We start from the raw sequence: 6,079 nt of genomic DNA on the forward strand, positions 1-6,079 counted from the left end.
ATCCAATTCCTTGTATTTCTTAAACACGTGTTCATTAGAGCATAAGCAAAACAGCGCTGGGTGCGCGGGGGATTCACTCCACCCAACACGCACACCTTTAAACAATAAGAAGTGTGCTTAAATACAGTAAGGTATTACATATTCATAATGACCCCAGGAACGCCTATACATATTCATAACCTTTCCCTGCTTCTGATTAAAATGAGTCTCAGATAACCATTTCCATAGATTCTCCCCTGTTGCGCCTGCGCAGTGCCACTTGGTGAATTTGAGGAGGGGTCTTTGGATGGAGGCTCCTTTAGCTTCATCACAGTGAACTTTTTACCTTTGGCTCATTATGTTGAATTGACTGGCACCCAAGCTGCCAAGTTGAATGAAACCAGACTGGCGCCCCCTTTTGCTGTAAATCTTCGTTATCTTGTCTCCTCAAGTTTACAGCTAGGTGCAGTAAAACTTCTTATCTTGGCATTCAATGGGGTTCTGTTCTTCTTAACATAAAGCTCTAAACTAAGCATTTATTGTGTGGCTAAGCCTTAAAGTGTTAGTTCGTTAGCAGGCACCCATTATATGTTTAGTTAACCCTTAAAATGTTAGTTCCCTCTGTCAATATAACTTCATAAGTAAGTTTCATAACGTTTTACATAGAACTTAACCACCTTTTTCCAGGTTCAGAGCCCATGCCTCATTTGGTTATATCTGTAAACATTAAACATCTTAGCACGAATCACAACTGCATTTTTCACAGTTGTAAGGAACGTTTAATGAAGAACTGCTGTTTTTATGTAACTGAGGACCTGTCACCTGACCCCAGCAGAGGGGAAGGACCGAGAGATATCGGACTATGAATCCCTGATGTAAAACACAGTCTCTTCCCGGTGTATATGCTGACACCTGTATACATACTGATAACTGTATTTACAAGTTAATTTAAGGGGAAGGGCAGCCAAAGTAACAGGAATCCATATTTTAAATAGATTGATAAGGGGAAGGGTACTGTATGCATCAAGGTAGTCTGTAAAGCCTGAAGTACTCAACCAGCAGGGAACAGCGGAGGGAAGTTGCGGCCAGGATTTTGGGGGGATATAAGCAGGGGATTTTTGCCCTATTATGTGTTCATATCTCTAGGTGAAACACCCGGTGTTGCAATATCATTACTAAAAAATGGCTTTGCTGAGAAATCCTGCCCGAGCCTATTATATTTGCAAAATAATTGTTTCCTATGGGGTTTTGCTCTAACTTGGACCAAAACAACCCTTAATCATTAATTAAACATAGTATCAGCAAATTGAGCGTTCTCCCACAGAATGGGTGATTTCCCTGTCTTTTCAGGCAATTCAAGATGCCTCGTCTCATTCAGGTGTAAAATAAGCGTGTGGCATTGAATTCTAGGCTCAAATGCTGTTTCTTGCTTTCCCTTAAGTAAGATGTGGCGTTTCCCACAGAATCCTGACTCGCTAAGTGATTTCTGGATGGGTTTGCTGTTGGGATGTCTCAGGAACTCTATGTAAATTGGTTCGATACGGCAAAGACTGGCTGAAGGCAATTCCAGGTTTTGCCTCTCCTACAGCTTTTGTTTGCTGCAGACGAAAATAATTTCAGCCTCGTTTTAACTACTAAGCCTTTCCTTGGTTGTGCTTGTTCGTTTTCCACATGAGCTGTGACCCTACAAAGTGCTGAATTCTGCTGCAGCGGAGCATGTTGACAGATGCCAGAGTGAGGGACACTGTGAAGTAACATTTTGCACTGCAACGAAGCAGTGATTTCAAGTAGAAATCAGTCAGGTCGAAGTGCAAGATGTTCTTCATCCCAGGCAGTTCTTAGTTTATAGTGATCGCTTACACTGGCTGTATTGTTACTTGAGTTTGTCATTCCTTTTACAGTTGTGCACAGTAGCACAGCTGTTAACCTGGTTACAGTTAGCAGAGATTTACAAGTCAGAGGAATAATCGTTAGTTTATTTACCGATGCGTATTTCTTAAAAGGGGCAAGGGTACTAAAAATTGGTAGAAAATAACTTGGAAGCTATCAAAAGTTCCTAATTAAGCAAAGAGGACATTTGGGAGCTCATTTGCCAGTACTGGAAGCATCCAGATGGAAAATACCCTAAACCAAGACAAAGTGCATGCGTGTTCGCAGTCAGATAGTTGAGAATACAGCTTCCAATGCATGGAAATGAAAATGATACAGCAAAGAATTTTGAGTTCTTAACCCACCTTAGGCTGATGGGGATTTAAACACTTCTTTCTTTCCTCTTGACTTTTCTTTCCCTTGTCCTTCCACCCGTGCCTTTATTTCCTCTTCCTATAACTGTCTGTGCAACTTCTCTTAATCAGTTTCTCAGCCTAAAAAGTACAATTACTAGAGACAGCAGGTTAATTTTTATGCCACTCAATTTTCCTCACCCGTGACTCTAGTATTTATACGAGGGAAGAGTATAGACTTTCATATGACCTTAAAAAATATTCTAGATGCTGTTTCCCATTCCTGATTTACCAGGACAAAGGTTAAGACTTTTGTTTTAGACACCGTTAAAGGGATTTGAAAAAAGCTGCACGCTAAAGTGTAGACAGCCATTATCTGCAGATACTGTGCCTGGAGTACAGCAAACAGCAACGTCTTCTTAGATCTGAACTAGACGGCAACATCCCCGTCAGTTCATCAGTAATTCTAATAAATTAAATGCCGTCACCTCATTTTCAATGGAGTTTGCTTTACTCTTTGGAGGATAATATTCATAGAAGTAGTGTTAGACAGGAACAGCACCTTGAGCTTCTGAACTGTGACTGCTAGTTCTTAGCTAGAACCACACACTGAGAATTCTAGAAAAATCACTTTTATACTGATCTGCTAACCTGTCTTTTCCAATTGTACTCTACTGCCTAAGCCTTATTCTTACTTATTTTTGTTGGTTTGATTTACAACAACCATATTTAAAGTTTGTAGTTGTATTTAGTCATATCCATCCCAGCAATTATTTTTCTCCAGCTCCACTGTGCGTGTACCCTGTGTTTTGCTCTTTCCAACAGCCTTTTTGTCTCCTTAGCCTGTTGTGTGGAGCTTTTTGTTTCTTTAGGCAAAGACACCTCAGCTCCCCTCATTTCAGATTTTTTTTCCCCAAAATTCATTAGTATTCCTAATTTCAGCATGGGAAACTTATATCTGTATTATTCCTTTAGCAACCCACTTTAAAGGTACTACAGAAACTCTGCAGTCTAACTACTTTCTAATGTTGAGTAAATAGGAAATTTATTTCTCTATTCTGGCTGTCTCATCTGACCTTTGGTTATGAGATTGTAATGATTGTTTTTTTAAATGAAAAAAAAAAGTTGATTGTGTTGCTAGATAAGCAATTTCCAGCTTATTTCAAAACAACTAGGACAGACACAGAATACTGCTGAAGATTTGTAAGGGAAATCAGAGGAATGAAAAAACTGGCTACTGCAAAGTTACTTATGCTCACAGTCTAAAATGACTCATTGTGCAAAAGTAATAGCAAGACAATTGCTGAATTTTCAGAAGTAAGCACACTGGGAATATCCCTCCTGAAACAGGCTGCAACAGTTATTAAAAAAAAGCTTTGTCTTTATGAACATTCAGTTAGTACAAATGTAAAAGGAAATGGAGATGAGAAAATACTATTTAATTTTTTTTTCCAAGAGTCATACAAAAATTTACAAGAGCAACATAGTGGAGAACACATCAGCTGATGGAAGAATTTCTCTGTAACTTATACTGGATGGGCTAATAAAGCAAATGGTGAACAGGGAAAGGAGTTGTGTTGAAGAATGAGAACTGTATTCAGCACTGCCAAAATTAGAAAAGTGTGCCTATTTCTTTAGCACTTAAAATCAGTAAGTTTTTATGAAGACAACAATATGCACTTTTAGAATATAGCCTCTGTTGCAACCTTCTGTTGTTAATCAGTAAGCATTATATAAACAAATTTTCATTTATGTCAAACTCAATAGCACAAGACACAACACAGGTTAGTTCTACAGTGGTGGGGGGCAGCTTTTACTGACAGTCCCGAAGGAAAACAAAACAAAACAACTCTATGTCAAATAGGGACCAATGGGCAAATTAAAACTTAGAGGAAGGCAAATTTATAGAATAACAGGTAGTCAATCTTTTGGATTTTGGCTTCTAGACATCTGAAGCAATAGAAGTTTGAATTATTCTACATACATTTTAGAAATTTAATTACACCTTTAAGCAGACTGATTAGATTTTGAGAAGATATATTTTCTGGATTTCCATATCCAAAAGTTGTTACAAATACAAACATGTTGGAAGTCACATTTTAAAGTTATAGGCACCACTGATTTGATAAAAAGTCTTGGTCCCACTCTGGTAAATATTTCCTGTGGGGCAGCAGACAATGAAAAAAAAAACATTCCACCTCTGGAATGGGGGTTTTAGTTTGAATATGACTAGTAAAAGGCAGATTACGTTGTTCCACCCAGCGGTGTTTATCTGTTAGGATACGATACTACAGTTAAGCGTGATTACAGGGTTCACAGTTTTGAAAAGTGGTGTTGGTTGCATCCTGAGGATGTAGTATTTGAAAATTATTTTCAAAGAGGTGGCCAGACCAAAAAAAAGGTAGGACAAACGAATCAGTGAAGCTACTATGAAATTAGAATAATTATGGACTATTAGCTACAGTGTCTAATTTCTCAGAAAAGTCTTGTTCCACTGTCAGTATCTTCATGGTACTAGTTTTCAGAAGTCTCTACTAACTGTAAGAGCTTTACAAATTCTTCATACCATTATTGATAGACTCTTGTCCCACTTTCTGCTTCTGCCTCTCCGTGAAGTACTGTCTTCACAAATATTTTGCTTTGGAAATTACTTAGTGCTACAGCGTGTTAAAAAAAGGACTCAGTTAAAAGTCCTCTGCTTTTAGATCTACAGGTGTTTTGCTTTGTCTCCTCCTTAGTCTCTTCTGTGGCTCTTTCCCTCCAATTTCTATGTTCTCTGCTGATTTGCCAGGTAACTGAGAGATTTTGTGTGTCTAGTCAGCCACGTTCTACTTGTACTTCTGTAATGCTCCACATCAACAGCTATCCCAAAATATCTGAGATCCTAGGATTTAATACTACATTTAGCACTGCACAAACAATTCTGCAGTTCTATAGCTGTACTGCATTCACTGACAGCACAGGACAAAAAATGTTTGAGTGTTGTCTCTCAGCACAAGAGGAATTATTACTAGGTAAGCTTTGAAGAATGACACAGGACACTTCAAAGCTGACAGGTAGGAAAGCTCTTTTTACGTGTTAGTTCTACATGTTAGCTTCTACATTTTGCAGCTGAAACCGATCTAGGTATGAAAAGGACACAGATCCTAGAATTACAGAACGGTTTGGGTCACAAGGGACCTTTCAAAGATCAAGTCCTGCCTATGGGCAGGGATGTCTTTCCCTAGTCAGGCTGCTTAAAGCCCCATCCAACTTGATTTAGAACGCTTCCAGGGATGGGGCATCCACAGCTTCTCGGGGCAGTCTGTTCCAGTGCCTTGCCACCCTCATCATAAAAAATTTCTTCCTTATGTCCCATCTAAATCTGCCCATTTTCAGTTTGAAACCCTTGCCCCCTCATCCCATCACTACAGGTCTTGGTAAGAAGTCTCTCTTTCTTAGATCCTCCCTTTGTATGCCAAAAGGCCTCAATAAGGTCTCCCTGGAGCCTTCTGCACGCTGAACAAGCCCAACTCTCTCAACTTGTCTTCACAGCAGAAGTGTTCCAGCCCTTTGATCATCTTGGTGGCCTCCTCTGAATCCTCTCCAACAGGTCCATGTCTTTCATGAGCTGAGGGCTCTAGAGGTGAATATAGGACTCCAGGTGGGTTCTCACCGGAGCAGTGAGACTTGCTGGCCACGCTCCTTTTGATGCAGCCCAAGATATGATTTGCCTTCCGGACTGCAAATGCACATTGCTGGCTCATGTCCAGCTTTTCATCTACCAGTATTGCCAAGTCCATTTCAGCAGAGCTACTCTCAACCCCTTCATCCCCCAGCCTGTATTGATAAGAGGTATTGCCCCAACCCATGTGCAGGACCTTGCACTTGGCCTTGTT

This window comes from Streptopelia decaocto (genome assembly GCF_964273445.1).
Source record: "Streptopelia decaocto genome assembly, chromosome: Z".
NCBI lineage: Eukaryota > Metazoa > Chordata > Aves > Columbiformes > Columbidae > Streptopelia > Streptopelia decaocto.